The sequence below is a fragment of the Rhea americana genome, unplaced genomic scaffold, assembly GCF_003343005.1.
Source record: "Rhea americana isolate MKP2758 unplaced genomic scaffold, rheAme1 scaffold_2, whole genome shotgun sequence".
NCBI classification, from domain to species: domain Eukaryota; kingdom Metazoa; phylum Chordata; class Aves; order Rheiformes; family Rheidae; genus Rhea; species Rhea americana.
Genome location: NW_028186149.1, coordinates 11,687,523 through 11,697,230, shown reverse-complemented (window position 1 = coordinate 11,697,230; position 9,708 = coordinate 11,687,523).

Below are 9,708 nucleotides of genomic sequence, written 5' to 3'. Positions count from 1 at the left end.
CGAGGCTTTATTGATTGATAACCTAAATCTCCAGGATCCTGCCGACAGTATTACCTTTATCGGAGAGTCTTCCTTTCCGCGATGTTAATGCCCTGTTACGGGAGGGCGGCGGCGGCGCTGTGCCCCCGGCCGCGAGCCTCGCAGCCTGGCGGTGGCGGGAGCTGATCGTGGTGGGCAGGGGGCGGCGGAGGGGCCCGGGCGGCCCGGCCGGGCAGGCGCCGGGGGAAGCGGCCTCCAGGGCCTCCCTGCGCAGCGGCGGCGGTGGCGGGGCCTGCCGAGGGGCCTGCTCKCCGCGGTGCTTCGACACGGCAGGGTCACCTTCCCAGAGGTAATTTAGTCACTTTTCCTCACRATTTTTAGTCAGGCTTTCCCAGAGTTGATTTTGTGGTAATTTCTTGCAAAACCTCTTTAAGTACCGCCAAAACACAAGGAGCGGGACAGCGGGTAATCCTGGTTACCACTGAGGTGGCTATGTGGAGAGAAAACCTGGGATGATAACGGCAAAGACAGYGACAGCAAACTAGCGTGTTGAGCAGGTGTCCAAAAGGAGCCAGAAACTCATTGGGCTGATGTAAAATAACATCCCAGCATCTGCGTTTTTCTCACGGAAGTGGTGCACCGCGCGGGCTTCTGGCCGGTCGCCGGCGGCGCAGTGCGCGCCTCRGCACCCCCGAGTTACCGCCCGCCCCGAGCGTTGCCCCAAGAAGCCGATTCACGGCCTCGTTCGATGGGCRCTCGCACTGTGTGAAAGATATTTTCACTTTAGAGCGGGACGAACAGCAGTGGGGTTGGACTCAGAAATACCAATTACGACACCTTGAAAAGAATTCGTGCTTTGTTTGTGGTGAGAAGCAGTTCTTGCCCTGTGAGAGAGCGGCCTGGTGGCATCTGCGCTGTTGGTCTTCAGCAGAGGCAAATCCCCGYGGAGGTCCGCAGCGGTTCTGCTTGTGAGGGCTGCAGAACGGCTCCCAGGCCCGTCCAAGGGGTGCTGCTCTCCATAATGAAAAGCCACTGGTGTTATTTGGTGTGGTGAATACCCCTGTATCTGATCTGTGCCCAGGAATATTTAGTTTTCTGTTGAAAGAAAGAGCRTATAAAACTGCTTCAATTCTTGGTAACAAACTTGGGAGTCCAAGTACAAAGTCAGAAGATACATTTTTGAAAGCAATGCTTTGCCTAAGTAATATTAAAGGAAACATCACTTAAAGCACRTAATAAAGGCACCCATTGGTAGATGTCAGCCTTGGAATAACGGTCCATCTAGCAGGGAATGTCTTGCCTCATTATAGAAWAATTATAGTCTCCAGTTGTTCCTCCACTGTATAGGAAAATAAACTTGTACATGGGGCTCTAAAAGTACATCTGAGTGATTTCTTAGTTGGGCTAGGAGACCTGGAATAAATTCACTCTTAAATATAAAAGCACAGTTTACAACTTGCTCCATATCTTTAAGGATAAGGATTGAATTATATTGACAGTTGCATAATGTCTAATTTAGATGTTAGTGAAWGTGAATATTTGCATGCTAGTGGTGTTAAAATAAAAATATGAGCAAGCATATGATGTTAAAACAGTTAACTTGAAGGTGTTGCAATTATTTCCATTTTCAGAAGAAGATAATTTGCTGTTAAATTACACTTCAGCATTTACTAAGAACATTTGTAATTTTTTCTGTATGTGGTAAAATTCCTATGCATTAGTTGCTATTTGGCTTCAGTGCTCTTTGTTCTGTATCAGCCACCTCTGTGCAGTTTCCTGTATCGCTCAAGTCTTGTGTTAACTCAGAAGAGCCTTTGCTGAGATGTAAATACTGYGCTTAGGACACTTAAGAAATTCATAGAGAAATCAGTGGTAATTTTACGGTTGATCTCACTGTGGACGGGGCAGATTTGGCTTGTAAGGATCCAAGACTTGATACATTCTTTTATATATATATATATATATTATTGTTTTTTCCTTTTAAAACAAATAGCATTTACTTAGTGAGGAGAACTCTTATACTTACTAACCTTAAAATTCCCTTCCTTTCACAAAACATGGTAAAACTTGTAAAATAGTACCATTAAAAGTGCTGYGTGTGGCCTTTAAATGCCCTCTGGATGGCTTCATCTGTTCTTAGTGGAAAAGAGCAAAACGGAGCCTGGCCTTGACTGAAATGTTGTCTGATGCTGATCCCTGGGCGTCTACTTTGTATTCCGTGTTGGCTCCAGCACAGCACTCTGTCAYCCTTTGCAGCTGCTCCTGTCAAAAGTTAGCAGACACATCACGAAGGGTGGGAGAGCGTTAGGAAGTGACCCATAGCTGCCTTTCCTGCTGCGCTCTGATCAAGCGACTGGTCRCTGCTAGTGCACTGCAGTTTCTGCTGAGCGCTGTTGGGCACCTTGCTGCAGCGGGGCTTGATGCCATACGCAGTGCTGTTGCCATGAAGGACTGACACTGAAAGCTGAGGAGGTGCTTGTCATGAAGTAAGGTCAAGTCCAAAACAGCTGAGAGAAGTCAGGATGTCTGGTGGGAAAATGCATCCTTCTGCATTATAGATTTTTCTTGGGCCCATTCTTRGGGAAATAATTTGCTCAGTCATAGCAGAACAAAAGACTATTTCATTTAATGCTATATATGACTTTTAATGGAACAGCATTATGTCATCTGGGTGTCTGTAATATTATACTTATTCAGTTGTTTCTGCCACAATTCTCCACAAGTTGCTGTCTCTCTTAGAAAAAGTTTCTAACCTGGGCGTAGAGGAGCCTGTATATCCTAAATCTGAGCTTTCCTAAGCAATGTGAAGGGGGGTGGAGGGAAGGAGGGGGGGAAAAAAAAGAAGAAGAAAAAAAAGAAGATAAGTCAGGGTATATCTGTATTACAAACTGCTATGTATTGCATAGATTCTTGATCTGACTGCAGGAATTGGAAGTGGTCTGACTGTCATAGCAGAAGAGATCTCCATGAGATTAATTTGTTTTGCTAAGAGAAATGCAAGTCTGAGTGGTACACATCTGTACTCAGTAGTATACTGAATAACATATGTGACACAGGAGTAAATGGAGGTGAAAATTCAGTACATGTTTGCAGGGATATGCACCTGCACTCCAAGCAGCCTTTGCTCATAGACCCATTTCTACTGAGTGTTGGATGTTCTCAGCTTTCACTGAGGTCAGTTCCTTACACCTCTGAAGCTGCTTGCTGTTAGAGCAAGGTTTCATTAGTACAAGCAGCCACAGGTTTCGTTAGTACAAGCTTTTCATCGTTTATTTATTTATTTATCTAACTAGTATTCAGTATTCCTTACAAATGCAGCAAACTGGTCAAACAGCTAAGAGTTTATAAGCGGGAGAGACTGTCCTGTGCAGAGAGCTGTGCTTTTTCTGGTACCTGGATTAGTAGCTGTCAGTGTGCGATGCAGACTCCTTTTCAGTAACGGGCCATGCTGATAAATGGTCAGCAATCTTAGAAACACATCGTGCTTGTGAGAGCTGGCTTTCTTCCAGCACCAGTTACCCTTTCCCATTCAACTCTGTTTGTTAGGCATTTGGAGGCATTCTGCTAACTAAAATAATTGGGAATACAGTGTTTTATTTCCTCTTGTAGGGTTTGTGTTGTTAATGGGAGTGAACTCCTCTTTTGCACAATTGTTTAGGGTTCAAGCCATTTTTTTTTTAATTTCTGATTCAGAGGATGAATAAAGTACTTGCATTAAAATGACATAGTWTTAGACAGATATGCTATAAGGGCGGTTTAAGTTTAGTCACATTACTGTCACTTAGTGTTTAATACATTATGCAACTCAGGACAATTGAGAAAGTTTACTGGCATATTTTTAGATTTGGAAAATAAGATCTTCTGACACTTAATTTCTATCAGCATTGATAAGCTAGATCTGACAGCATCTTTTCGATCATTGTGTTAAATTTAATTTGCAGGAACGTTTGTAAGAAAAATCAGCATAATTTCCTAAAACTGTGTTGTTGTGTTATACCCAGTGTGACTGTGAACTAAACTTCACTATATCATGTGCCAAATGTGGCATCAGTGTATACCTTTGCCCACAGTTGTTTCAGAATGTGTTCCTCTCCTGTCACTGTATCCTTTTTTTTTTTTTAACATATAACATGAGCCAGAGATGACTCACTTCTCCTGCCTGTGACATGCCTTTTGCTCCACAGATAGACCACTGAGTTTGATGATAGTTTGATCTTAATTCCTGAATATTAGAAACCTAGATAATAAGTGATTTTTTTTTTCTTTTTTTTTTTTTTGAGAAAGTAGAGTGTAGTGCAGTATTCTATACTTACCAGCTTGCTAAGTGTTGGCATCTTGTTTGCTCACATTGTAACAGTTTTCACAATAGCCAGGCTGAGTGTTCTCTTAGAGGTGCAACAGTTCGGAGGACTTTCTCCTGCCAGTTCCACCTGCYGAGTGATCAGGTGCTGGAAACAGTAGATGTTGTATGTCTTGTAGCTTCAAAATATTAACAAATCTGTTCTGAGGAAAAGATTTAATAGCAATGGAAATTAATAACTCATGTGAAACAGTGTTCAGACTGTCACAGTATGTTTTCTTATTTGTATTTGAATACAAATGTTTTTACAGAAAATACATTTGAATTGTCCAAAAAATATGCAATTAACATACTTTGTAACATCACCACGTGATATATATGTGTAGGAATCTTCTTTCAAATGCACAGATACATGTGTTACTAATGATAGTGGAAAACCTATTTAGCATTACAGAGCTGAAGTAATCAAATAGTTACTCTTATTTTAGAAACACCCACATGTGGAAGAAGCTAGGCTCCAAATTAAGCTTTTGGAATGAGGGTGTACATTTCATGGTAATTTTCTTTTTCTGTATAGACTGCAACAATGCTATGGGGATAACTTTACTGGCTATTAAAGTCAAGTCAAGTAAATGAAATAGGTATACACTTTTGGTTTAGTTGACTGCCATATAACCTGTTATAAAATTCTAGAAGGATAATTGTGTTTTTCATTTTGTATCAATGATAACACCCAGTACTGCTAATATACATATTGATGTGTCAACAGTTTTGTTATTTAGGAGTTTGTATCTCACCTGAGTTGAAGTTTAGCTTGCAGAGCCTCAGCAAGAAGCATAACACTGTATTGTAATAATATAAACAACAATAAACTGTACTTTCCTGTGTTGTGCCATTGTGATTTTTTTTGTGTGTGTGTGTGTTTGTATTTTAATGGGTTTTTGTTTTTCCCTTTTAGTTTTTTTTTCTTTGCTTTTAGAAAATAGTGTGTCATTCAAAAGCAACTTTGATTTCATTGTATGTCTASTGGTAAGGCATCGCTCTTCAGTATAGTCTAGAAATTGAGGTTCAGCTGTGYTCCCTTCTTGCATCCATGCCACCATAAAATTTGGTATCCTGTTTTGTTATTCTGTGACTTTACAGGTTGGTTGGGCTGATCTTAGACTATTCAGGTTTGAGTATAGTTTTAGTCCTAGAAATCTGACAGCAACTGAGCCAGATGACAGAGAATGAATATATTGGAGATAGCCTGTTAACGCGTAGGATTCTTCATCATCACAGTTTCTCGACGGGTTTAAGTGATGTCACCAGTGAGARTGCATTCAGCATTACACTAGCAAATACTGGTATCAAGATCTGTGTCAGACAGAAATTTCAACTTTTTGGTGTTAAACAAATGAGAACAAATTATTCTAACCAGTCTTTGAWACCAGTAGTGACTTGGAATCTGTACAGACTTTCCATGCTGCAATTACCCAACTGTCTTCCCTATGAGAGGTTAATACAGATTTACCGTTACCCCATTAGTGTCACTGATGATTCTGCCTGCTCGTTTTTCCATTTTGAGGAAAATTTATACTAGTGATTTGTAAAACAAGTCATAAACTAGTCTTATTAGGAAAGATAYGGACAATTTTCATAAAAATTTAGGCCTAGCACTTCTGGGCCCTGTAACTACTAGCTGTTATCAGCCAAGAAGGTCATGTTCTTTTACTGTGATTTATAGAAAAAGATTGTTTGAATCTTTCCAGTAGAGAGCACCATTTGGGAAGGTGGAGGCAATGTAACATTTGTGTCTTTAAGGTACTATCCTGTTTCCCTCAAACCAGCTTAGTCAAAATCTGAGTTTTCTCTGAAAAAAGTGACACTGTGCCTCTCAATGGAGCATGGTCCACCCAGCAGACAGGTGCAGGGCTAGCCAAAATCTTCTGCTCAAAACAAATCCACCAACAGAAAAATCTGTGAAAGTCATGATGAAGGTGTAACTACTTTTTCTTTCCAGCCACAGCATAAATTTGAGGCTCTTTTTTTTCCTTCCTTGTAATCAATGAACTTTTAGAAGACCAGAGTTCAATTTTCTGTAAGCCCTGTCTCCTTCCTGAGACCCCTCTGATTCTGCTTGTATTCTGTAAATCTGTATAGGCAGACTTAWCACGAATGATTCTCCTGCGTGACAAGGGAGGTATATCTCAACCTTCAGGATATGACTAGTTCAAAACACAGGTGAAATAATCAATTTCCAATCTCAAGTCCTTCATTTTAAAGGACTGAGACTTTCGTGGTACCATGGCCATAAAGGAATCATTTCAGAAAAATYATCACCAGTAGTGCTGCACTATTGTTACTGTTTTCTGCAAAATCACTGGAGGGAGGGAGGGAGGAAAAGAGACTTTTTCACATCTTAACTTTGTCATCTTGTGGTCAAGGTCAAGTGAGAAAGCAGCATAGAAACAATTACCCCAGTGTCTCTGTACTGGTAATTATCAGTTAGTGGAAGAATTTATTTTGGAAGCTTTAATGCCTATGGACATTCTTTGCTTTTATGCAAATAGTGCAAACTACCACGCTTAACAACTGAGTAGCAATTGTTAAGATAACAGTTGTTTTCTTTCCTAGAAATTAATATCACATTATTATCTGTATTTTTATTTATGTCATTTTAGTAGGTGAAATATAAGGAACAGCACTGTTTATTCAATTCAATTTTGTGGGACAGTAGTTTGAGAAGCACTTTTCTACAGGAAACAGAAGACAAGGAGGCATTTGACAAACCCTTTGGTTTGATATTCTCTTCCCTCACAGGTAAACAAAGACAACCCCAACCCTGCTGTTACACTGTCACAATGTTGCTTCCCATCAGCTTCCTGAAGCTGCGGAGAAGACCGGTTTCAGCAGTAGGTGTGAATGGGTTTAAGCCATCAGTTTTAGGCTGGCAGGATGCAATGAAAACTGTCATGATGGTTACTGGAAAAAATGTATGCTTTGACCCAAGTTTAGTCAGGCTCTGCTGGATTGCAGTGCTGCTGAGGCTGAGAAGTTGCTAATATTAGTTCATTCTTATTAACTGCAATGGACTGCGCTTAGTAGAAAATATTTTCAAGATCAAGCCTAAAATTGTCATATATAGAAAATAAAAATCAAAGACAGAAACACAAGTTACTTATTTTTAACAGTGGTTTGCTTTTACTGCATATWTTGAGCTGTGTGGTACCACATGGAAATTATGCTTTCAGAGTCTTTTTATAAGACAACATAAAATATCAGTGTTATACTGAAGCCTGAAGTGTCAGTAATGTGGGAGAAGGTTGTATGAACTACATGTATCAGATAATTCTGAGATGAATGTGCATATATAATTCATATAATTCTAAAGATATGGGAAATTTGCAATTGTTTGGAAGAGACAAGGGCAGATTATCGGATGTATAGAAAACCAAGGTATTTTCTAATTACTACTACTAATTATTGTGACATACAGTGCCATATATAGTGACAAACCCGAATCCTTCTTAAGCTCTCCCCAAAGGGACTCTAGTTTAAATCAGTAATTGCAACTAAGAACATCAGGTAAAAGACAAATCTAATGCGGCACCATTTTACTACTAAAAGATTAAATTTATTCTCTGTTAAAACTGAAAGAGGAAAAAATCCTGAAAGGATCTAATTAACTAGCAAATCGAGTGTTTATCAACTATAAAAAAATTTGATTTCTTTAACAATATGATAGAAATCAGCTAAAGATCAGAGTTAAAATAATTAGAAGAACAGTGATTGGGTATATATTTATTTATATTTTTAATTAAAAATTTTAAGCTCTATTTCAGGATTTTCCCCCCACTTACTATGGGTTATTGGGATTTAGTATTTAACCTTGCATTTTTTTCTGTAAGCTGTAAATTAAAAGGCTACATAATCTCTGTAACCTTTAATAAAACCTTAGTGGTATAAAGTTGCTCTCAGATATATTGAATGTATCCGGAATTGCAAGTAGTGAGTTTCTACCTTCAGTGTGGGGCAGCAGAGCACATGCCATCATGACTTTTCGCATCTTAGCAAGCATTAGACTTATGGCAAGTGTTTGAAAGATCCAGGTCTTACATATTGCAGTGCATTTTTAAAAGATGCTTGCTTGTGTTGTAGTTGATTTCACAAGTGACACAGTGATTTGTCTAAGTATTTGAGGGTAGCAGAAAGGCAAAAGGTCTGTTCTGCCATCAGTTTGTGGGAATTTATGTACTTTACAGCAGTCTCTGTCTTCTSCCTGATTCACAAAGTCTTTGCATAACCCCAACCGAGCCGTCGGCAGGTAGTATTCAAGCGAGAAGCACAGCGAGTTATGGCTCTGTAGTGGACTGCAGGATACCTAGTGAAAGCAAATGAATAGTGTGTGTAAATAAATACTTAAGTTGTGATCCACAGGGCTTGTCCTTGCACTGAGTTGTAGCTGTGTACCTGTGTTTTGCCCTGCTGCCCTGTAGTACTCAGTGTGAGGTAYTAGTGAACTGATACACGAGGTCCTACAGTTGCATGATGGTGGACAGATTTATTCCCCAGTACAAATGTTCTGCAACAGAGACAATTTAGAAACAGAGAAGAGGTGAAAAGAGCCACAACAGACATATTTTCAAGGTTTTATTTAGCTCATATTTCTAATAAAGATTATTGATTTGGGGACACTTTAAAGTTTCGTGTTAGAGATGCTTGTTAGATATCTGACTTGGACTTGAATTATCAGTAATTAATTTTGTTGTTTTTATTTAATGAAGGTTATGTTTTTAAATACACARTAGTTAGATCTTATATTTAAATTAATTTTCTCATGTGTCTTCTGTTCTTATGACATTTTTATCACATAGAGATTATACTCCCATTGATTTTTTTTTTTTTAGTGTGATAATTTCTTATTCTGTGTTGCTGATATGATTATCTTCCCTATTTTCTTCAGTAATGTTATAACCTTAATCTTTTACAGCATCAGATTTTCATTCTGGTACTCTTGATAATGAACAGCCAGCTACAGCTGTTTCCATTATTACAGTTTATCTGATATCCTTCTGTCTGCAGTACGCTTTCTTTTTGTTGCATATTGTAAAGATATACATGGTGCAGTTATCTAAAATAACTAAATTTCTGTCTAAGAGGTCTGGTGCTCTTATAAGTTACTCAGTTTATATTGATACCATTTATGACTTTGACAGAATCATTTGAAGTAAAGCTCCATTAATCTCTCCCTTCATTATTTATATGAAATAATTACTTTTAAAATTCCACTCATCAGGACTGCTACACTGAATATAACATCATCTGGTTAGTCCTGGGGCACCAGCTCTAGTGGGAATGCTAATCAAATGACAYGGTCACAATAATTCTCTTCCTAATATTCCGTACTGTCTATAGATACAGCAATTTAGGTGTACAAGATCCCTCAT